The sequence below is a fragment of the Thalassophryne amazonica genome, chromosome 7 (genome assembly GCF_902500255.1).
Source record: "Thalassophryne amazonica chromosome 7, fThaAma1.1, whole genome shotgun sequence".
Taxonomy (NCBI): domain Eukaryota; kingdom Metazoa; phylum Chordata; class Actinopteri; order Batrachoidiformes; family Batrachoididae; genus Thalassophryne; species Thalassophryne amazonica.
In genome coordinates this window covers 40,979,709-41,004,502 of record NC_047109.1, presented here as the reverse complement: position 1 = coordinate 41,004,502, position 24,794 = coordinate 40,979,709, and the positions used below count along the sequence as shown (strand labels likewise).

The 24,794-nt window shown below is 45.2% G+C and overlaps 1 long non-coding RNA gene across 1 annotated transcript in view; it reads right to left on the bottom strand.

Annotated features, from left to right (window-relative positions):
* The window catches only part of LOC117513272, a 40,297-nt gene extending 17,451 nt beyond the window's left edge, over positions 1–22,846 (bottom strand). Inside the window, exons 1-3 of the long non-coding RNA XR_004561528.1 lie at positions 22,697–22,846; positions 20,896–20,997; positions 20,725–20,809 (exon numbers count right to left, since the gene is read on the bottom strand). This is a non-coding gene — a long non-coding RNA (uncharacterized LOC117513272). The remainder of the gene's footprint in view (positions 1–20,724; positions 20,810–20,895; positions 20,998–22,696) is intronic.
* Positions 22,847–24,794: the final 1,948 nt, after the last annotated feature.

Below are 24,794 nucleotides of genomic sequence, written 5' to 3'. Positions count from 1 at the left end.
CTCTCCTTATGAAAAAATTAAAAAGTATGAGGCTCTGCTGCAGCGCTATTTAACCCTGATCAAACAGGGGGAACTCGAATCACGCGTTTCACCCCCGCAAGAGACTCGCGTCGCTAAGCAACCTGAGGAGGAGGGGGTGGAGGAGGAGGAGGAGGAGCTGGATGAGACTGTGACCGAGGTCCTGAAGAATATCCCCTCCAGAGAGTGTAGAAACGCTGAATATATTATGAGGAAATTGTCGATGGGTGATACGCGCTGGAGTCCGTCGGGGGAATTTATTTACAAGGGGAAAGTCGTGAGGGGGTCTCACGCCATAGATCTTATGAAACATCTTGGATCCTCGTTCAAGAAATCGAGCCCCCCTACAGGTTGGGTGAAGTTCCTCAATATTTTACAGGAGCGGAACATTCCGGTGGCGTGCGTATCAAACCCGCAAGCCTGCGAGCAGTTTCAGAAGCTTAAAAAAGGACGGAGCAGCTCGCCGGATGGAACCCTTCTTTTAACCGATTAGCCGGCCGGGAAGAAACTTAAGAAAAAAAAAGACTTCCAACGCTGGGAAGGTTTCTCACCATAAAAGGAGGGTGTCGAATTAAAAAGTGACTGGCTATTATGATCAAGATTTTTTTAAATATATCACAGTCAGACACGTTTTTGTATATTGTTACTAATAAAACACCGACTGAAACTCATCTCCGGCCTTCATCACTTTTATACGGCATATGGTTTAAAAACAACTTTCAGCACTTCTCTACTTAATAACAACGATGGAAAAAACGAACAACATTAAAGGTATGATCAGGGGTGCGTTTTCTACACATCCGGAACATTTTTCACAAAAAAAAACACACACATAAAAAAATCAAAGGTCAAAGGTCAACGCTTCTTTCTACGCTTAATAACGGGGGTTTAAAGCGTGCAAATGCGATAAAACTTTAAAGGTATGATCGGGAGGCTGCTCTCACACATCCATCCCGTTTTTAGGTGAAAAAAACACATAAAAAAATCAAAGGTCAAAGGTCAACGCTTCTTTCTATGCTTAATAACGGGGTATTAAATTATGCAAACACAACAAAACTTTAAAGGTATGATCAGGAGAGCGTTCTAAGACGGGGGTTACATTTTCACACGGAAAAACATAAAATAATAGGAACGCCGGTTAACACAAGCCGTGACAATATTTAAACTCATGCAAAGGCCCTGCTAGCTGGTTACAGGAGGTATTGCAGCTTTTCTTAAGGCAATAACGATATCTTTTCACAAAATCAGAAACCAAATCATCGTTCGCGATAGTATTTTCGGTGTATAAAGACACCACGTCCTGGTACGACTTCCCGGCGGCTCTGTTATACAGATAATACGCGCAGTGTTGTTGGCATACGTCCAATAACTCATGCTGAAGCTGTTTGTTGTGATACAGAATGTTTTTAACATCTGGGAGATTCTCCAGATATCGCAGGATGCTTTTAGGGTAGTATTCAAAGTCCGGGCTGAGGCCGAACGAGTCAAAAAATGTGGCTCTACCATTTTTTTCAACGGTGAGCGCTAACCAGTGTTCCCCCGGTAAATGTCTAGGGTGGGTGTTTACAATGAAATATACGGGAGGGTCCGGCTTGATCCGGAATAACTCGTCAGACGCGAAAACATCGGCGAACAGGTCTCCTATTAAGCCCCTCCTAACAGCTTCCAATTCCAGGGTGTTCATCAGTAAAAGTCCACAAGGTCCTGTCACTTGGAATTAATCTCCAGGAGAGAATCGTAACACGCGTACACTATCAGCGTGGTGGTATGCGGAGTCGCGACTCTGAATCTCATCTCAAGTCGCAGGGTCCCTGTGGAGACGGGGCTCAGAGCGCCGCTGTCCTCCTCCGGGTTTAAATTGAAGACGTACAGCGCATAGCCGTGTGCAAAATCCTCCCGGTCTATACAGAGAGGCAGGTCCTTGAGGTGTCGCCCGGTTGCCGTGTAGAGATTGTAAAACTCCCTGACAGATAGTCCGTTGTTAAATTCAGGCTGGAAAGCTTTAGCCGGCAGCTGTCTCCCGTTTTGACTGAGTGCGAGGTACTCCAGGTCATAGTGTGCAAATTCAAACGGGGACAGATCTCTTCTCCCGCTGAATGCATTGTGATTCACCATACCCAGAACCACATATTTGGGCATGGTTCCTAAAAACAGGTTCTCCTGGTTGCATATCCTGGAATGGCTGGGGATCACGTAAGTCTTAACATTGATTCGTGATAACGGGTACACGGCGTTCCCTTTCATGAGAGCTGCGGAGTGACCCAATCTTACTGCAGGGGATACGGTGACTTTCTTAACGAATAGGGACACGCCCAGAATTTTCAGCTTGAAAGTGGAGGCCGCCAGCCCCATCAGGCAGAAAGCATCGCTGGCTCGAATTAATTTAACTCTTAGATCAACATTATTCAGAAGAAGCCTCTCGCAGAAAAATATGTCCACGTGCAGCGGGACCTGAACTTGAAATTCACGCGATTCGGCGCTAAAGCGCGCTCTGCTCACAAGCCCTTTATTCGGGCCCGCGTCATCCACAGCGGTCGAATTGTGCTGACCCGGGGTGTCTTTGTAAAACAATCTGCCCGTGAACTGCGATTTCAATGAAGCGGGCGAAAAGTTCAGCAGCGTCTCAATCATCGCCCTGTACTGGTGCGTCGCGCTGGACTGGGATATTAGCCGGTCACCCAGAGTCACGTCGACTTGCGAGAAAATCATATTGAGAGGGTAATTTATTACCACCACACGGGCGTCATTAGCCAGGTCAGTCCCGTCGGCATTTGTAATTTTCAATCGCGGATAAAGCAGCGTATTATTGAGGTCTAAATACCTCTCACCATCTCCGGGGATAAAAAACTCGATAGGGCCCGTGTCCGTCAGGGCTGATAACGGGCTGACCTCAATGTATTGGCTTTGCTCGATGGACAGCTGGGTCCCGGGGACGGCGAATAAATCCAGTTCGCTCATGGTGCATTTGGGGGAATTATTTCGCAAAAGAGACATTGTTTAAGAGAAAATATCCCCGGACAACCTCCTCTTCTTATGCTTCCTTCGAACTGTTCTGCTTTTTCCGGGGGTCTTTCGCTTTTTAACCGTTTTGATCCATTTCCCCGGGGGGCGTTTCCGGGGCCTTCTTGAGAGCACCATGATCCCGGACCCCCGCTGCTGCTCGGGTTCCTGACTCCGTCCGGCCCTCTCAACAACGCGGCTCACTACATCGGAAGCGATGCTTCGAGCTGCGTTTTTCAGGTGAGGTTTGGCGATCGTGTATCCTTGTTTAATCAGCAGCGACACAAATTTGAACAGTTTCGAAAATATGTTCCCGAGCCCGCGCCCGTACATAACAGGAGCGCTGTGGAAGCCGTGAAGGCCATTCCTGACTTGATTTTCATAGTAAGGCACAAATCTATAAATGTCGGCTTTGTGCACTGCCCCGGCCATTTTTTTATCCCGCCGGTTTAAAATGTAATGTCACAACCACTTTACCGTATCTGAAATTCACCGGTCGATCTTGATCGCTTTTGATTTCGATGCGTATCGTCTCAATATGTCTTTTGGAGACCGGGATGTAATAAGCAGGGTTGAATTTCTTTGTAATTATTTCCCCGAAACGACCTCCAATTTCGAACGCTCAGAGGAGAGGAGCAAAAGCATCGCCCACCGCCTGAGGCTGTACAACGTCTGTATAACAGAACAGGTGATACATGCCCGCTTTTATATCGGGGTAGCAGGGGAGAGCTCATGACCCCGGGTCCGCATCTCAGCCATTGATTAGGCTGTATCCCCAGCATGTACGCCGTCGGGGCTTCAAAATATACCTGGCAGGTACCGTCTCCTTCCCACAGAAACTTTTTCTGGATATCATCATATTTTAAAGTCAGCTTCGGATCTGTAGTCTTCAAACGAGGGTTTATCCACGCTGCAATAACCTCAAAGTTATCGTAATATCCCGTGTCAAAAAATTGCGAGTGAACAGCGAGTTTGTTCTTGGGCGGTAAGCCCGTAATTTTCTTCACCTGAAACGTACAGCAAGGCTTTTCCGGGATATTTAACCAGGTGTGTGGATAAGAAATTTCCGTCAGCGCCACATCCCAGTCACCCTCTAGATCCAGGTGTCGAGCCAAGTCCACCTGGTAGCATGAAATTGTGTTGTCCGGGAATACTTTTAGGCTGGCGTTTGAAGGCAGAGTCATATAAAATCCGTGTTTCAGATCCCGATCCATTTCTCATATGTCGGTTGAAGATAGATGTTTTCATATTTATACGGCCATCAACTGGTCCACAGGAACCCAGGAGTTAAATTTCTCGGGCCAATTTTTCCATCTGACAAATCCAAATTTCTTCCCCTTGGTAAAACGTTCATGAATAATTTCTTGAACCTGATAACGGTCAGTCTTTTGCTATTTTAACCTTCTGCAATTCTGGTTCATAGAATGAACCTTCAATGATCTCGCCGTCATAATCTTTCAATTTATAAACGGGCGGCACACGTTGTATACATTCTGACACCGTGAACATTTCATCCGTAAAACTTTGTTCATATTTTTTATCAAAAACTCCCCTGAGCTTGGAGACCCTGACTATATCTCCGACCTTATATTTAAACTTCGCAGGCCTCCTGCGTAGGGTGGATGCCCCGTACAAATTTTGAAACACTCGATCTACGTTTCGAGCGTTAACCTCATTTGGTCTCTTCTTAATGCTTTTATGATAACTCTCGTTATAAGCTGTGAGTAAAGACGGCAGGACGTCGATGTATCTTCGTGTGTTTTTAGCAGTAAAATATCTCCATATTCTCGTCTTTAGCGTGCGATTAAACCTCTCGACAAACGAGGCTTTCAGATCACTGGCCGTGGCAAAATGTAGAATCCGGTGTTTTTTCATTAAATCTTTGAACGGTTTGTTAAAAAACTCTTTCCCAGCATCAGTCTGTAGCTTCAGAGGCACCCCGCTGTGCTTTAAGAGTAAGGCAAAGGCCTGTGAGACTTCGCACCCTTGCTTCGACTTCAGGGCTCTGGCATACGCTTTTTTTGAGAAGATATCGATAACGGTCAGCAGGTACTTGTACCCGTCGTTAAAATCTGATAACCCCTGCATGTCGCATAAATCTGCCTGAAATTGGTTAAGCAGGTTTGTGACAAATACTCTATTTCTTGGAAAATGCGTCCTGGCAGGTTTGTGTAATGTGTATGCATCTTCCCCCGACAGGAAATCTCTGATATGCTTCATACGAATTTTAGATCCGAGTTGATCGCGCAGAGCCCTGCGTAAACGCTCCAGTCCTCCAAAACTCCCCGGATTTGCCGGACTATAATACATAGCCCTCATTAAATCCTCATCACCCATCTTTTAAGGCGGATCTCTTCAGAATGATGAAGCGGATAGACCTTTTTCATTTTTATATGTTTTACCGAACATAAATATTAATCTTTTGTTTTAAATAGGCGCTCTTGGAAATGTTAAATTGAACTCTGATTCAGTACCGCGGAGAGCGCTCACAGATCATCCTCGACCTTTTAATAAGACCGTGTTAAAACCCCGCATAAATTCATACGAGAACCTTTTTTTCCACCAAAACCTCGTTTATATGACTCTGTCTTGCAATATGAAGCGCCTTGGGGCAACTGTTTGTTGTGATTTGGCGCTATATAAATAAATTTGATTTGAAAACATTTCACCCTTTTTTCAACAATATATTGGAAAGAACACTGACCGTCTAAGTTTTAGAATATATGCTTTATTACATTCATTAAAGTCACACACAGAGAAAAAACCAATTGTTCATGTTTATTAAACACAACATACGTGGAGGAAAAAAGTATACGTTCATGTTTATTAAACACAACATACGTGGAGGAAAAAGTATACGTTCATGTTTATTAAACACAACATACGTGGAGGAAAAAAGTATACGTTCATGTTTATTAAACACAACATACATGAAGGAAAAAGTATACGTTCACGTACAAAACTGGAAAACTCTGAGTAATACATCTCCCCCACATTTACGGTTTATTTCAGTATTCAGCTGTAAAAGTGTAGGAACAATCTCCCCTCTGGGCAGTTCCAGCTGTTTCACCCGGCACGCCATCACATCCACAGAGTGTATAATGTAAGCAGGTGCAGCGGATTACACCGTGTAAAATCGTCGGTGGTCAAAACAGAGATTTTCAGTAATACGTTGTACAGAGATTTTTCAGATGAATGGAGAGCCGCGTTGTAGATATGTTCTGTCCAGACTTCGGGCCCGGGACGACGTCTGATAACGTTGAAGACCCTCTCCATAACGCTTGAAGGCGGGGTGTCTGGGGTCTCCAGCCTGCAAATGACAGCCCGCTCCAGCTTATACGAGAGTCCACGTATAATATAAACTTCCCGCAGGCTTTGAAAGAGACTCATCACACAATTACCCATGACTGTAAACAATATAATGATGATATAAAAAAAAAAAAAAATGCAGGGTTTTTTTCAGTCGTCAGGGTTATAGACGGCTACCATCCCCTCCAGGTCGAGATCGGCGTCTTCACCATTCATTGATCTTTGCTTCAAAATTATCAGTGTATTTCAGCTCAGTGAGGATGTTTTCTACCACCCCCTGGACCCTCGCCGCTGATGGGTTTTACCACAGCCGGAATGAAGGTCCGTCTCCAGAGTCTCACCATTAATCTCTCAAAATGTCCGGTAAAGAAATATTCATTTAACGGGTCCAGGCACTCGTGCTGGCACTGGCTGGGGTGATCGATCTCACACCCGTAACAGAGTTTTTGTCTGTAACTTTTGATCACAGCCAAAAGTAAGTGGGCCACGCCGACTTTCACCATTTTCAGGAATTCCTCTGACAGGAACCCGTCTGGCCGGTCTGATGCGTAAGATGTGGCGTATTTCTCAGCCCGCTCGAGGTCTTGTACCTCCCCCGGACTCACGGCCTCCGTGACAGCGGGAAGAGAGCCCACGCCTCCCGGGCTAGAAAGCGCGTGAGAAGGATGGATCTCGCCCCAGACCGGTTCGAGCTGAACGCCGCGGGTCCGTGAAGCCTTCTGGCGCCGGTCCTGGTTCACGACCGGCTCGGCGGATCTCGTCCAGGCCTGCCCCGAGGATGGCGGGTCTCTTCCACAGGCGAGTGCGCAGTCACAAGTGATGTCATCGGCCGGTGCGATGGGGGAGGTTGAGGAGCTCATGCTGGTCCGTCGTCTGATGCTTAAATGAGATGTGGTCCACTGTTTTTTTAATAGAAATCCCCGTGCATGCGGGGGAGGAGCTACGGCAGAGGTTTTGTTTTTTTTTTGTTTTTTTTTAAGTAAAAAGAGGCGCCAAGTGTTTTCGGACTTCGATCACGTCCCTCCAGCCCAGACACCTTGTAAAAAGGCCTGTAATCCTCTCATTGCAGGTGTTGAACAACTCGTCCCAGCTCTCAGCCGCGGCTGTGACGGATCTGACGTGGCCGCTGGCACTAACTCTCTCCAATTTAATTTCACCCTCAGAGTCAGCGTCAGGAGGTCCCCGCTGAAATATTACCCTATAGCGCGGCCCCTGGGGGCTGAGCCAGGTGAGTTGGAAGTGAGTTTTCCTCTTTTCCAGCATCCAATCTCCTGGAGGCTCAGGGTTGACCGTGTCACGAATCATCGACCCTGCAGCCGCGGAGAACACTCCCCAGTCGGCGGAAGTAAGCACCACCCGCGGGGTTCCTCGAGTGGCAGTCTCACCCTCAGCCAGAGTGAAGAAACTTACTTGGGCAAAATACTGATCGAACGTGTAAGTTAAACGTTCGGGCCCCTCCAGGCCGTACGTCAAATCTTCCTCCGGTATCGGCTCACTCAAGCGGCTGACGTACATCCTCGCTTTTTTTGGAGCGAGTGAGCCCTCTGTCGTCATGGTGATCTTCACGGGCGTCTCACAGATGTAACGGAGGATCGGAGTTCGTCTCGCCATGGTGGATGCTGTATGTCACTCTGTCATCGAAAAGGGGATTTTTAAACCCTGTCTTCAGCCCGCGGGGCTTAATTCAACGCCTCGGATGAATAAAAACACCATCTGGCGTGACTGAGAAGAAACTTTGTTTTTTCCGCCTTCATCACCTCGGGCGGCATCTCCGATCAGCGGGTGTCCCGCAGCCCCTGATCGACCGGGTAATATCTTAAAAGAAACTGCATCTATCGTGACTAAGAATAAGCTTTGTTTTTCCGTCTTCAAACAAGCCCAGCGAACGACCCCGTCATCAGGAAATCGGATGTAATAAAACATTCAAGCTTCAACCAAAGATTCAAGCTTCTCTACTATGTTATAAAAGACCATCTGGCGTGACACCCCCGCTGCGCAGGTCTCACACACACACACACACACACACACACACACACACACACAGCGCTCCGAAACACACACACGCACGCACACACACACACACACACACACACACACACCTCCGAAACACACACACACACACGCACACACACCCCCAGACAGACACACACGCACACAGCTAGCGTCTGCAACAGGTATTACAGCCGTGGGGTCATGTTTCCGTGAGGAGCTCTATGCGTGGGTATTTGACCGTCTTGCTGCAAAGACTTACAGGCGTTACAGCCGAGAGACAGTTATTTTTAACCCTTCTTTAATTTAAGAATTAAAAAACAGAAAAGGAGACGCATTAATTTAAGAATTAAAAAATATTAAAGGGGTATTAAAATATTCGTGTTTAATCACTAAATTGAAGAAAACCTCCCATAATTGTGCAAAAGATACGGGTATTTTTTAATCCTTCTTTAATTGAGGCATTAAAAACCATAAAAGGACGCGCTTTAATTTAAGAATTAAAAAATATTAAAGGGGTATTAAATATTAGACACTGATTTATGTTTAATTATTTCAGAATTAGTTAATTCTTTAATACATTAAAAAAGATCAAGGTATGTTTTTAATCGTTCTTTAATTCATGAAATAAAATGACATTAAAATATTAGACCCGGGTGGGAGGGGAGATAGGGCTTGGAGGCGGAGCTTGGGGTGAGGTTAGGGGAGGTGCTAGGGGCGGGGTTAGGGGTGGAGCTTGGGAGCAGGGTTAGGGGAGGAGCTGGGGTGGAGCTGGGGGGTGGGGCTAGGGGAGGAGCCAGGGGCGGGGCTTGGAGGCGGGACTAGGGGAGGGGGTTAGGGGCAGGGCTTATGGGGCGGGGCTTATGGGCGGGACATAGTGACGTAGTCGATTCTGATTGGCTGTGATGTCATAAGGGGCGGGGCTAGGGGCGGGGCTTAGTGACGTAGTCGATTCTGATTGGCTGACAGGACCATAAATCAGTTTTTGACATAAGGTCGCTCAGTTTACTCTCTTTAGTGTCTTTGAGGTGGAGGTGAACTGCAGACTGAGGTCCACTGGCGCCCACTCTGCGGTGCTGGTATAGCCTTTTGTGTAAAGGTTGCTTCGTTTCACCTATGTAGTGTTTGTTACACTTTTCCTGACATCTGATAGAATACACTACATTGCTGTTTGTAACTAGGGATCATGTCCTTAGGGTGAACTAATTTCTGTCTCAAGGTGTTAACCGGTTTAAAGTAAACTGGGATTTTGTGCTGTCTGAAGATCTTCTGTAGTTTTTCCCCTACTCCTGCTAAATAAGGGAGAGACACTCCTCTTCTTCTTGTCTCCGTCTCCTGTCTATCTGGTCTCTTTGTTCTCTGGGACTTCTGCACTTTGTCCAGGGACCATCGTGGGTACCCACATACTGTGAGGGCTTTCTGGACACTTTGTTGTTCTTTAGCCCTTCCCTCTGCAGTTGTGGGCACCTGTAGGGCTCTGTGTTGAAGCATCCTGATCGCCCCGAGCTTGTGTTCAAAGGGGTGGTTTGAGCCGAAGAGCAGATATTGGTCAGTGTGAGTTGGTTTTCTGTAAACCCCTGTCTGGAGCTGCCTGTTCTCTCCAATCGTAACATCACAGTCCAGGAAGGCTACATGGTTGTTTCTGGCATCCTCACGTGTGAACTTGATATTGGCGTCCACCGAGTTGAAGTGTTCTGTAAAGTCCTCAACTTGCTGTTGCTTGATTTTGACCCATGTGTCATCAACATATCTGAACCAGTGACTGGGAGAGATGCCCGTGAAAGACGTCAAGGCTGTCTTCTCCACTCGCTCCATGTACAGATTGGCCACAATGGGGGATACCGGAGACCCCATTGCACAACCATGAATCTGCTTGTAGTAATTCCCCCTAAACAGGAAATATGTGGTGTTGAGACAGATCTCCAAGAGTTGGCAAATGTGGTCTGGTGTGAGTTTGATCCTTTCAAGTAGAGACACATCCTCCAGCAGTCTCTGCCTCACAGCTGAGATGGCCTCAGCAGTGGGGATGCAGGTGAACAACGATGTCACATCAAATGACACCATAGTTTCATCTGCCTCCAGCTGTAGGTCCTTGATCTTGTTCACAAAATCTTGTGTGTTCTCCACATGGTGGTCTGAGTTACCCACTAGAGGAGCCAAAATCCACTTGAGGTACTTGGCCAAATTGTACGTGATGGAATCTGTGCTACATACAATAGGCCTGAGTGGCACATCCTGTTTGTGGATTTTAGGCAGTCCATAGATGCACGGAGTGGTGTCCCCAGGGTACAGTCTGTAGTATGTCTGCCTGTCGATGAGTCCCTCTTTCTCCAGGTTTTGGAGGTAGCTAATGATTTTCTTCTTATAGCTGCTCATGGGGTCTCTCTTCAGACGTTCGTATGTGTTGGAGTCACTGAGCAAGTTGTTGATCTTGGTCTCATAGTCCGATGTGTTCAGGACCACCGTGCATCTGCCTTTATCCGCTGACAGGATAAGGATGCTTTGGTCCTTTTGCAGTGCTAACAAAGCTTTCTGTTCTTCTCCTGTGATGTTGGACGGAGGAGGCTTAGCACTGTTCAGCACTGCTGTGACTCTTAGTCGGAGGTCCCCAGCTTCTGGCTCTGACAAACTGTTATGTTTAATGGCTGACTCTACTGCAGTGATGTAATCTACTGTCGGAATATGTTTAGGGGTCACTGAGAAATTTAGTCCTTTGGCGAGCACATCCTTTTCTGTCTGTGTAAGAACCCTGTCGGAGAGATTCTTTATCCAATTTTCCCTGTTGTCACTAATTTGTCTGGGTGTATCTTTAAAAATACTCCCACTGAAAGTACGCATTTTCTGCACTAAAAGGTTGTGAAACTTCCTGATTTGCCACTCCTTACTTTTTAAATGCTCAGCCATTTGAATTTTAACTATGAACTTTGTGATCTTATTATGGGCCTCTTCCCCCACTAAGGTTTCTAACATTTTGTGCAGACTATCCAGATTATTTTGGAGGTCTAATATTTTTAAAAGGAAGCCTTCTAATTCTAAGACCCAAAATCCTCCTAAGGTAACTGTGCTGGATCTTTTCTGCAGTGTGACCTGCTTCTAGTGCGTTTTGCTTCATGCATTTGGGAATAACATTGTTTTGTTTGCATCTCAGGTTAAATCTTAAGTGGTTTCTAAAGTTAGCTATCTTTTTAGCAGTCTTTTCCAGCTTACGTACCAGTGCCAGGGCCTCATGCCCACAGTTGGTCGCAATGTTAATGTGTAGGCTCTCAGTTGTCCAGGTGGTTTCCATAGTAGAGAAGCTTGAATCTTCGACTGGACTGGGTTGCTTGATGCGAGGACGTTTCGCTTCAAATCGCAGAAGCTTCCTCAGCTAAAATTCTTGCTCTGGAAGTCTGACTTCTGTCTGACTCTTGTAGAGAAGGATAAAACAGTAGCCAACAAAAGCTGGAGTTTTAAACCTAACCAGACCCCTCCTACTGAGAGGCAGACTGCTCTAGGCTAGTGACTAAACAATAGCTCTAATTAGCAACTATTGTGCTGTAGTTAGCACACCTAATGGCAGGACAGCTGTCCCTCTAATGATGGGCTGGATGCCTTTCTGATGGCTCCCTTGATGACGTGAATGACTCATTACCATGAACAAAAGACTGAAACTCCTTTGACCTGAGTACCCCATTGTAAACAGGGGATAAAGTGTGTCTCAGACCCCCTCCCCGGTTAAGGCTGGGTTTCAAACGTTTCACAAAGAATGCCTCCTTGACCCCTCTCTCAAACAATTTCTTCTCTCTGGCTAATATTTTAACTTCCTTGTCATCAAACGTGTGGTTATTGTCTTTGAGGTGGAGGTGAACTGCAGACTGAGGTCCACTGGCGCCCGGTGTTAACCGGTTTAAAGGAAACTAGGATTTTGTGCTGTCTGAAGATCCTCTGTAGTTCCTCAGTCCAGGAAGGCTAAATGGTTGTTTCTGGCATCCTCACGTGTGAACTTGATATTGGCGTCCACCGAGTTGATGTGTTCTGTAAAGTCCTCAACTTGCTGTTGCTTGATTTTGACCCATGTGTCATCAACATATCTGAACCAGTGACTGGGAGAGATGCCCGTGAAAGATGTCAAGGCTGTCTTCTCCACTCGCTCCATGTACAGATTGGCCACAATGGGGGATACCGAAGACCCCATCACACAACCATGAATCTGCCTGTAGTAATTCCCCCTCCTTGATCTTGTTCACAAAATCTTGTGTGTACTCCACATGGTGGTCCCAGTTTACTTTAAACCGGTTAACACCTTGAGACAGAAATTAGTTCACCCTAAGGACATGATCCCTAGTTACAAACAGAGCAATGTAGTGTATTCTATCAGATGTCAGGAAAAGTGTAACAAACACTACATAGGTGAAACAAAGCAACCTTTACACAAAAGGCTATACCAGCACCGCAGAGAGGGCGCCAGTGGACCTCAGTCTGCAGTTCACCTCCACCTCAAAGACACTAACCACACGTTTGAGGACAAGGAAGTTAAAATATTAGCCAGAGAGAAGAAATGGTTTGAGAGAGGGGTCAAGGAGGCATTCTTTGTGAAATGTTTGAAACCCAGCCTTAACCGGGGAGGGGGTCTGAGACACACTTTATCCCCTGTTTACAATGGGGTACTCAGGTCAAAGGAGTTTCAGTCTTTTGTTCATGGTAATGAGTCATTCACGTCATCAAGGGAGCCATCAGAAAGGCATCCATCCCATCATTAGAGGGACAGCTGTCCTGCCATTAGGTGTGCTAACTACAGCATAATAGTTGCTAATTAGAGCTATTGTTTAGTCACTAGCCTATAGCAGTCTGCCTCTCAGTAGGAGGGGTCTGGTTAGGTTTAAAACTCCAGCTTTTGTTGGCTTCTGTTTTATTCTTCTCTACAAGAGTCAGACAGAAGTCAGACTTCCAGAGCAAGAATTTTAGCTGAGGAAGCTTCTGCGATTTGAAGCAAAACGTCCTCGCGTCAAGCAACCCAGTCCAGTCGAAGATTCAAGCTTCTCTACTATGGAAACCACCTGGACAACTGAGAGCCTACACAGAAACATTGCGACCAACTGTGGGCATGAGGCCCTGGCACTGGTACGTAAGCTGGAAAAGACTGCTAAAAAGATAGCTAACTTTAGAAACCACTTAAGATTTAACCTGAGATGCAAACAAAACAATGTTATTCCCAAATGCATGAAGCAAAAGGCACTAGAAGCAGGTCACACAGCAGAAAAGATCCAGCACAGTTACCTTAGGAGTTTGGGTCTTAGAATTAGAAGGCTTCATTTTAAAATATTAGACCTCCAAAATAATCTGGATAGTCTGCACAAAATGTTAGAAACCTTAGTGGGGGAAGAGGCCCATAATAAGATCACAAAGTTCATAGTTAAAATTCAAATGGCTGAGCATTTAAAAAGTAAGGAGCGGCAAATCAGGAAGTTTCACAACCTTTTAGTACAGAAAAGGCGTACTTTCAGTGGGAGTATTTTTAAAGATACACCCAGACAAATTAGTGACAACAGGGAAAATTGGATAAAGAATCTCTCCAACAGGGTTCTTACACAGACAGAAAAGGATGTGCTCGCCAAAGGACTAAATTTCTCAGTGACCCCTAAACATATTCCGACAGTAGATTACATCACTGCAGTAGAGTCAGCCATTAAACATAATAGTTTGTCAGAGTCAGAAGCTGGGGACCTCCGACTAAGAGTCACAGCAGTGCTGAACAGTGCTAAGCCTCCTCCGTCCAACATCACAGGTGAAGAACAGAAAGCTTTGTCAGCACTGCAAAAGGACCATAGCATCCTTATCCTGCCAGCGGATAAAGGCAGATGCACGGTGGTCCTGAACACATCGGACTACGAGGCCAAGATCAACAACTTGCTCAGTGACTCCAACACATACGAACGTCTGAAGAGAGACCCCATGAGCGGCTATAAGAAGAAAATCATTAGCTACCTCCAAAACCTGGAGAAAGCGGGACTCATCGACAGGCAGACATACTACAGACTGTACCCTGGGGACGCCACTCCGTGCATCTATGGACTGCCCAAAATCCACAAACAGGACGTGCCACTCAGGCCTATTGTATGTAGCACAGATTCCATCACGTACAATTTGGCCAAGTACCTCAAGTGGATTTTGGCTCCTCTAGTGGGTAACTCAGACCACCATGTGGAGAACACACAAGATTTTGTGAACAAGATCAAGGACCTACAGCTGGAGGCAGATGAAACTATGGTGTCATTTGATGTGACACCGTTGTTCACCTGCATCCCCACTGCTGAGGCCGTCTCAGCTGTGAGGCAGAGACTGCTGGAGGATGTGTCTCTACTTGAAAGGACCAAACTCACACCAGACCACATTTGCCAACTCTTGGAGATCTGTCTCAACACCACGTATTTCCTGTTTAGGGGGAATTACTACAGGCAGATTCATGGTTGTGCGATGGGGTCTCCGGTATCCCCCATTGTAGCCAATCTGTACATGGAGCGAGTGGAGAAGACAGCCTTGACATCTTTCACGGGCATCTCTCCCAGTCACTGGTTCAGATATGTTGATGACACATGGGTCAAAATCAAGCAACAGCACGTTGAGGACTTTACAGAACACATCAACTCGGTGGACGCCAATATCAAGTTCACACGTGAGGATGCCAGAAACAACCATTTAGCCTTCCTGGACTGTGACGTTACGATTGGAGAGAACAGGCAGCTCCAGGCAGGGGTTTACAGAAAACCAACTCACACTGACCAATATCTGCTCTTCGGCTCAAACCACCCCTTTGAACACAAGCTCGGGGTGATCAGGACGCTTCAACACAGAGCCCTACAGGTGCCCACAACTGCAGAGGGAAGGGCTAAAGAACAACAACATGTCCGGAAAGCCCTCACAGTATGTGGGTACCCACGATGGTCCCTGGCAAAAGTGCAGAAGTCCCAGAGAACAAAGAGACCAGATAGACAGGAGATGGCGACAAGAAGAAGAGGAGTGTCTCTCCCTTATTTAGCAGGAGTAGGGGAAAAACTACAGAGGATCTTCAGACTGTTGTATGGCTGGGGGTGCCTGGCTGCCTTTTGTTTCTGTCTTCTGTTCTGTCTTTTGTTTTTCCTTCCAGGTGGCTTGCATTCAGGACTGAGTGGCTGTGTGGCTGAGCTATCAGGACCTCACCCTGATCACCTGAGGCTGGTCATGTGCAGCTCGTCAGGACTCACAGCTGTGGTGCATCTACATGGATTGGGGCATGGTGGCATTTAAGTCTGGAGTACACAGTGTGTATTTGCCGGAGACTCGACCTTGTGACCAGACGGGTGAGATCGTCGTCTCGAGAGCCATCTCATCATCATGGATGCAGAGACCGTACCAGGTTTGATGTATGGTCTGTGAAAGAGGAGGGGGTGAGGTCTCACGCTCGTCAGCACACTTCCTGAGGTACGTTAGGTTTTGTGACTAACATAAGTACAGTCAGTAAATGTGGTGTCCCTCACACATTATTATATTGAGCTGTTATGTTAGTCGTTTAATCAGCTTCCACTGCAGTTGAGAATGTGAACTGGGTGTTCCATGCCTGCAGGGTGGGAAGCTGATTAGTGATTAAGCCAGGAAGTGTTTGCTGTTTATGTACACCTTTGAGTGGTCTCTCTGTGTGTGGAGTGTGGACTCACATGATGGTTTCTTCTTTCACAGACTCGGTTTGTCGCGACCACCTGCGGGGTGTCGGCGGGGTCCTTGGGTCTGAACTGTTTCTGGCTCTGGACCGTTAGTGCTGCTGGGAGCACACCGGCATTCCACCACGCCAGACCGCGCATGTATTTGTTTGTATTTTGCATGTCACTGTTGTGTTATTAAATTCAGTTATCCTTTGTACCGTCCTCTGCTTATTTCATAATGGGTCCTTCAAACGCTGGTCGGTTCTCCGTCCTGCGTCCGACACATAACACAGACAGCACAAAATCCCAGTTTACTTTAAAGCAGTTAACACCTTGAGACAGAAATTAGTTCACCCTAAGGACATGATCCCTAGTTACAAACAGAGCAATGTAGTGTATTCTATCAGATGTCAGGAAAACTGTAACGAACACTACATAGGTGAAACGAAGCAACCTTTACACAAAAGGCTATACCAGCACTGCAGAGAGGGCGCCAGTGGACCTCAGTCTGCAGTTCACCTCCACCTCAAAGACACTATCCACACGTTTGAGGACAAGGAAGTTAAAATATTAGCCAGAGAGAAGAAATGGTTTGAGAGAGGGGCCAAGGAGGCATTCTATGTGAAACGTTTGAAACCCAGCCTTAACCGGGGAGGGGGTCTGAGACACACTTTATCCCCTGTTTACAATGGGGTACTCAGGTCAAAGGAGTTTCAGTCTTTTGTTCATGGTAATGAGTCATTCACGTCATCAAGGGAGCCATCAGAAAGGCATCTATCCCATCATTAGAGGGACAGCTGTCCTGCCATTAGGTGTGCTAACTACAGCACAATAGTTGCTAATTAGAGCTATTGTTTAGTCACTAGCCTATAGCAGTCTGCCTCTCAGTAGGAGGGGTCTGGTTAGGTTTAAAACTCCAGCTTTTGTTGGCTTCTGTTTTATTCTTCTCTACAAGAGTCAGACAGAAGTCAGACTTCCAGAGCAAGAATTTTAGCTGAGGAAGCTTCTGCGATTTGAAGCGAAACGTCCTCGCGTCAAGCAACCCAGTCCAGTCGAAGATTCAAGCTTCTCTACTATGGAAACCACCTGGACAACTGAGAGCCTACACAGAAATTTTTGTGATTGTGTTTTATTTTATTGTGGCTACTAGTCAAGTCTTTGTGTCAGGTTATTTATTGTGAGTGTATCTCTACTCATTTTGATTGGGTTGTTTTTTTTATTATTATTATTATTATGCATTTCAGTCTCAGGTTTTCTGTCTTAGTCTTGTTGGAGTTTCTGTTTTCTGTGTTTATGGTTTGCTGCCCTCTAGCATCATCTTTTGGTTAATACGCGTCATCGTCTCAATCAGTATCACCTGTTCCCCTGTGTATTGACTGTCTATTTAAACCTCCTTTGCTTGTTCTTCTGTTGTGGGCTCATTATTCTGTATGGTTTTTCCCTTCTTCGTGGTTCAGTGCCTTTTGCCGTGGCTGTGAGTTTTCTGTTTTTGATTTTGTTGGACTTTATACCTTTGCCCTTAGCTGTTTTTCCCCATCCCCTGTGAAGGGTTAAAGTGTATTTTCGTTCTTTATCCTGCACTAGCCTTTCATAATGTTGGTTTTACACTTAGACATGACTTCCTGTATTTTTGGTACGTAATTCCCTTTGTAGGGTTTGAAATTGTATTTTGTTCTTTTTCCCAGCTCAAGCCTCTGATTTTTCTGGATTATGCTGCGTTTACACATAGGCAGGACGCGTTATGAATGTCATATTTCTGTCATTTTTTTGGCACATTCCTGACATTCTTAATGTGACTTAACGCATCTGAATAGGTTTCTTAATAGTGCATGATATTTGTGATTTTCGTGGAGCATGTTTTTGGCTATCAAAAAATCTTCCACGAATGTCACGCACCACCCTCATTTCGCCTCGTCGTTGAGGTCGCAGCTGAGCGTGTTGATTAGTGGTGATCCTTAATAGAGCATGACAGCGTTCCTCTCTGACGTGCGCACAATTAAACCCTGCTGCACCGCATTCAGTTTTATTACTGCAGTATCCTGAAGGACAGTGATGCCAAGCCGGCTAAAGGTTTCGTTCCAGTGCTCCTCAGCGTGCTCCTGCAGGTGTTCCACTTGCTGCTGCACCTGATGTTTGGGAAAATGCACAAGACGAGAGCCGCATGAAACCACACATCTGGCTCTCTGTCTCCTCCTCCTCTCTGCGCCACTCCATGGCACGGAGCCCAACTAAGCATGCAGTCACAAAGGTTTTCTGCTGTGGATTTTGAGGAGCAAACTGGAGCGATCTGAGTTGTTCAGCAACTGATGGATGAATATGGGGGTGTGTGGGGGGGGACAATTCACCTCATTCACAACGTAACAGAACGTAACCATGCGCTGTTGCGCGGAACAGCATGCAACAGCGCAGAACATTATTCTTGACCATGCGTAATGGTTCCTGATAATTCGCTAGCAACATGTGCCATTAATCGTAACGTAACAGGTTGCAGCAGTTCCTGAGGACACCTGACGCCTCTGCCTCAAATCATCATATTCGTGATCAGCGGCCAAGAATGTATACTTTGTGGCATTCGTGACCTGTCATCATTATGTGTAAATGCAGCATTACACTTATTAATTAACTTTAATTTCTTGTATTTTGTTGGAACTTTATTTCCCCACTCACTTGGTCAGGTTTGTAATTGTATCTTTGTTATTCCTCCAGAGATAGTATTTTTGGTTCACGTTTGGACATTAAACTTTTGCATATTTTTGGAACTTAATTTTGAGTCTGGCTGACCTGCATTTCTGGGGTTTATCTCATTCCTTGAGAGCTGCTAATCATAAGAGACACAATGTACACTCTGGACAGGACGCCAGTCTGCCGCAGGGCCACATATAAACAAACAACCACTTTCACACCTGCACGCACACCTATGGACAATTTAAAGTTTCCAACCCACCTATATTGCGTGTCTTTGGATGTGGGAGGAAGCTGGAGCACCCGGAGAGAACGCACACAAACATGGGAAGAACACACAAACTCCACACAGAAAAGCCACAGGCGGGAATTGAAACTATGACCTTCTCACTGTGAGGCAACAGTGCTAACCACAAAGTCACCGTGCTGCCCAAATAGTGCAAAATGAATAACACAATTTAGTTCATGGTCTGATATGTACACCTTATAAAACAACAGATTTTGGGTGTCTTGAACTTAAAAATGTATCTTTTTTTCGCTATGATCATGACTCCCAAACTGAGGTCCAGGTCAACCCCCAACAACCAAAAACCCCAGAGTGTGTTCAAAATTTTGTCTGTTCTGAGGCTGGCAAAATTACATGTGCACTTGTTGCATCAAATTATTAATAACATGTTTACTCAATAATAAATTCTACTTCGAAAGAACATTATTTTCATTATTTTTCCTCTGGATGAACCAAAGAGAAAGGGGGGGGGGGATGTATATCTGCTGTTTTGTTTGAGGGCTCTATTTTTGGAATATGTGTGTGTGTGTGTGTGTGTGTGTGTGTGTGTGTGTGTGTGTGTGTGTGTGTGTGTGTGTGTGTGTGTGTGTGTGTGTGTGTGTGTGTGTGTGTGTGTGTGTGTGTGTGTGTGTGCACGCGCGCACGGGGGGGGGGAAGTCCACTCTTTCATGCTTTGGCACACTCTCCACTACCTCATTCAACTCACTCCAGAAATCTTTCTCCTTCATCTCACAACCTACTTGTGTGGCATATGTATTGATGATATTCATCAACACCCCTTCAGTTTCCAACTTTACATTTATCAACCTGTCAGACAGTCACTTAACCTCCAACACACTCTTAACATACTCTTCCTTTAGAATGACCCAAACACCATTTCTCTTCCCATCCACACCATAATACAACTATTTGAGCCCACCACCTATGCTCCTGGCCTCACTTTCCTTCCACTTACTCTGTTGCACACACAATATCTACCTTTCTCCTCTCCATCATGTCAGCCTGCTCCCTCCCTTTGCCAGTTACACTGCCAAAATTCAATGTCCCGACTCTCCCTTCCACCTTTTTAGTTTTCCTCTTCTCCAACTTTTTCTGGACACGTTTCTACCTCTTCTTCTTCTTCGCCCAGCAGTAGCCCAATTTCCACCGGCACCCTATTGGGCAATGGCACTCGCGACCATCATTGTTAACCCGAGCCTCGACCTATCTGGTATGGAAATTTGATTTGTACTCTGCATGATTGCGTTGGCTTGTTTTACACCAGACGTCCTTCCTGATGCAACCCTACTATTTATCTGGACTTGGGACCGGCACTCAGAGTGTACTGGATTTACACCCCATTTGGCTGAGATTTGACAAACTTTATGGTTAACACCTTGCCTCCTTCTACCCTCATTTATCCGGGCTTGGGACCAGTGCTCAGAATATACTGGCTGCACACCCCAGGTGGCTGAGTTATATGAAAGAAACTAATCAATTCTAAATAAACAAATAAAATACTACCTGGCGATTCATGCTACAAAGACAGTTGCCAATGATCGATTAATAACAAAATTATTATAAATATAGGATTAAATCCAGTATCATTCTCTTATGAATTGTAGCTGCAATTACATATTTTTAAGGGTGCAAAGTGATTCTTGTGTTTGCCAGTATTCAATATTTAAAAGCTTTTCAATATATGTTAAACTTTGGAACCCATAAATTGGCCTTCATACCTTTGCACAGTGCTGTAGTTGAGTGTCGCTGCTGCTGTTTTGAGTAATTATTACTGTATATACTTACCTGCAAGGTGTTTCTGCTTGTGTCGTGTGTCTTCTCTAAGTCGCCGTTCCCGTGGCAAAAACTGTATTGCATTATATGGGCACACCTGCAGTGCATCAACACCTTAGCTTTGTTCAAATATCCAGTTTCCAAAAAGAATGACAGATTTCAAAGGGATGAATTCACACTCACCCACAGGAATCTGCATGTGCACAGTATCCCCTTGAATGTCCACGTGCATACCGTCCACAGCATCACATCAACGCATGTTCACCTGATATCATCCTATTATGACTGAGGAGTGAATATAACTGTGGTTTATTGAATTTTATTCATAAGTGAAACTGAAATTGCAATTGAATTCTATAAACAGCTGAATTAATGACCACAATTGCAGAGAAATGTACTTTAATCACAGGCAGGTCTTGGAGTGAGGAGTGACAGGGCTGCAACTCCCCTCAAAAACACATTTGTCATTTAAAATCTGTATTTTTTTTTACATATTTTTCTAATGTTGTTTGACTGGTCTGATCCCATAGCACCCCAGTTATTATAGCACCCTAAGATGTGGGTTTTTCCCCAGGTTCTGGTGAAATTTAAAAATTGAAAGAATAATAGCCCAGAAATTCAGAAAGAGTGAAGGACAATAGCATCGCCTAAAGGAGAGGAACATCTGTCTTTATTGTGTTATGTGTGGTTAGCTATGTTCTTTTGTTCTGCCTATTGGGTTTTCCCAAATGTTCCAAATTTTGTATTCTTGCACTGTGAGAAGAGTAACTGTTGTGATTTTTAAACAATTGCTTGCTAGGTCCTCCTCTGTCTGGTCCCATGGCCTCTTCTGTTTGGGTCTTCATCACATTTTGTCCCCTGTCTGTGTCCACTCTGCCCTTTGATCCTCTGTCTTTGTTTTTACTTTAGTTACTGGTTCTTTTATCTGTTTGTTATACTTTAGTCACTTTTAGCTACTTGAGTCTTGTCTTAGTTTGTTCTGATTACTTCTTTTCTGTTTATCATTCTTCAGGCATTGTGAGTTCCATTATAGTTTAGTCTTAGTCTTTTATTTTCTTGTTGTTCTACTTTTAGGTCTTTTATTTTATTTCCTAGTTTGCTTCTTTGTTTTGTTCATGTTAATATTTGTTAGGCTTTTGGTCTTATTTTTCTTTTGGCTTTTTTATGTTATTCACCGTTGGTGTTTGTGTCACTGATTTCTCTTGCTTCTGTCTGCTTTGTTTTGTCTCAATGCACTCTCTTGCACCTGCCTTCCCTCATCTTCGTCTCGTTTCTTCACACACCCCCTTCCTGGATGTTCCCCTCACCTGTATTTCATTTTCTGTGATTACCGCCTCTGTTATTTAAGCCTTGTGTGTTTTGTCCTTTACTGCCAGTTTGTTGTTTTCTGTATGCTTTGTTCCAGCCTCTTGTTCCAGTCCTGATTGCCTTGCTATTTTTTGACCTTGCTTTGTTTTTTGGGGTTTTTTTTTTTTTTTTGGATCACGCTTTTGTCTCAGCCCATCGACCTCTGTATCACAGTGTTTTGATCTCAGCTTGTTTTTTGACCACGCCTCTGCTTAACATCTGCCTGTTACCTCTGCCACACTGACTGCCACCATATGTACGGAACTACTGCCTGTTTATCAGATAAAGCTTTTTGATATATCCTACGCCTCTGGGTGTGAGTCTGCCATTGTGTCCCCACACTCTCTGAGCCACATCGCCTCGTATCATTATTACTATTGTGTACTGTACATGTACAATAATGTGGATGTAGTAGGCCCTCAAAATTTACTTTAATTGCACATTTATGACACCATTCTGTCACCCCAGCACTAAATAATAACACTCCCAACTGGTCCATCCAAGCAAATTTCTCTTCAGTTGAATTTTACCAGCGGTATCATGAATAAGTTTAGCTTGAGACACAAATAAATGGAAAAAAAAATGCACATATATGGATCCTTATTAATTGTAGGTTCACAAAAAGCTAGACACTGACCTTAACAGAGGTTTTACTGATGACGTTAATCATATGTGGAGTCATAGAAAAACAGGAGCTCCAACATTAAACCGGTTTATGTGCTAATCTGCGAACGCTAACACTGACCTGTTGCTACGCTCCTTTGTCTGTGTGAACAGTGTTGCTGACAACCGTTGGGCAGTTAAATCTTGTTTAATCTTCTTAGTCATGCAGCTACACAGTCCAGTTGCATCCAAGCTTCTTAATTTAGTCAACTGAGCTCAGTCTATTAGCAATTCCACCAGAAATACAACTATTGGAGGAAGGAAAATGTCATCACTTACAGTATTTCTTATGCCTGATAGAAGGCTAATAAACTCCTTTTAAGAACAGAAATTATTTTGTGACCATACATCCAAATCCCTGATATGGGCATATAATTGGATCCAACAGTGGTTACCCACACATACTCACCCACACACTGACATCAGGAGTTGGCATGGAAGGCCATTTGGGGATTAAGGGCTGCTCCCACCTGTAATTTCCAAGGGCATTGTAGATGTGGTAATGAGTGTGGGAGGATGAAAGCCGCAACTCCCTGGTCACTTCACCACTTCTCCAAAGCTGAGGTCACTGCCAGTGGCAGTTCTACACTGAATTACTCCATGGGTGAGACCTTCTCCTAGCGCCCCCCCCCAAAAAAAAACAAACACAAGGAGAGGTGATGGTCTAGTGGTTTAGGGGAGGTGATGGTCTAGTCTAGTGGTTAAGGTGTTAGGCTTGAGTCCAGAAGATCATGGGTTCAAATCCCCGCCTGACTGGAAAATCGCTAAGGGCCCTTGGGCAAGGCCTTTAATCCCCTATTGCTCCCGGTGTGTAGTGAGCACCTTGTATGGCAGCACCTTGACATCGGGGTGAATGTGAGGCATAACTGTAAAGCGCTTTGAGAGTCTGATGCAGATGGAAAAGCGCTATATAAATGCAGTCCATTTACAAAATTTTGCACAAGCAGCCATTTTTTATTATTTCTAATATTTTAGAAGTGCTCCTGAAAACGCAATTGAAATTTACATCAAAAGACCGCAGGCTGCAACATAAAACTTGTACAAAACATCCATGAATTGCAAATTTGAATAAACATGCCCTTACATGCTAATTGTCTATTCACCTTATTCAGCCCCGCCCACTTTTACAACAGAGGCATTTCCGTTTTGTCCTAAGACAAAACGGAAATGCCACAGGACACCATCGTTAGGACGCCAGGAAGGTTAGCTGTGTTTTCAATATAGAACAATGGAAGATATTACATTCACCCTTTTCAGGTTTCAAATCCCACAAAACCTCGCAGAGTTCACTGCGCTGCGAGATCTCAGTAACACTGAGAACTGCATTGAGACGCTCTGATCACGCTGCACTTTAACCGCTGCACACGGTCAACACCATTAAGATCGCAACATAAAGCTATTTTTATATTGTGCCTAAAACTCTTGTGAATATATTCTCTGGGTTTTTAGACGTTGTTATTGTGTTTATTTTATGTAAACATGCGAGAATCACAGGCTGTCTGTTGTGTGGGCCGCTGAAGAGGAGGTACTGCTGGCCCACCTCCACCAGAGGGCGCCCTGCTTGAAGTGCGGGCTTCAAGCACGAGAGGGCGTCGGAGCAACAGAGAGTGACAGCTGTCACTCGTCAACAGCACCAGCTGTCACTCATTCTACTATCATCATCCACATCACCATAAAAGCCAGACTGCAACTCCACCTCCCCGCCGAGAAATCAGCTACCACTCAGGTAACCTTCTCTGCTGTGATTTTCTGCATATTTGTTCTGTGTGCAGCCATTCGCCCTGTGGATACAGTCTTCTGCTTGATTGGCGTACAGTGTGGGTTGCGAAGTCTTCGCCTCTCACTCCTTCCAAAGAAGCGGCTGACAGGAACTGCACGGGTGTTTTCTGTTTCTGGAAGTGGAGGTTCTCCCTCCCGGAGGAACTAAGTACAGAGAGATTATTGGGTGTGTATCCACACACCCACCATTAACTGTTTCTGTTTCTGCCAGCAGTACCAGGTCTGACAGCTAGAGACGGTGGCCACCTGGGACCCAGGACTTGGCGGCTCCGGTGTTCTTCAGATCCGTTGGC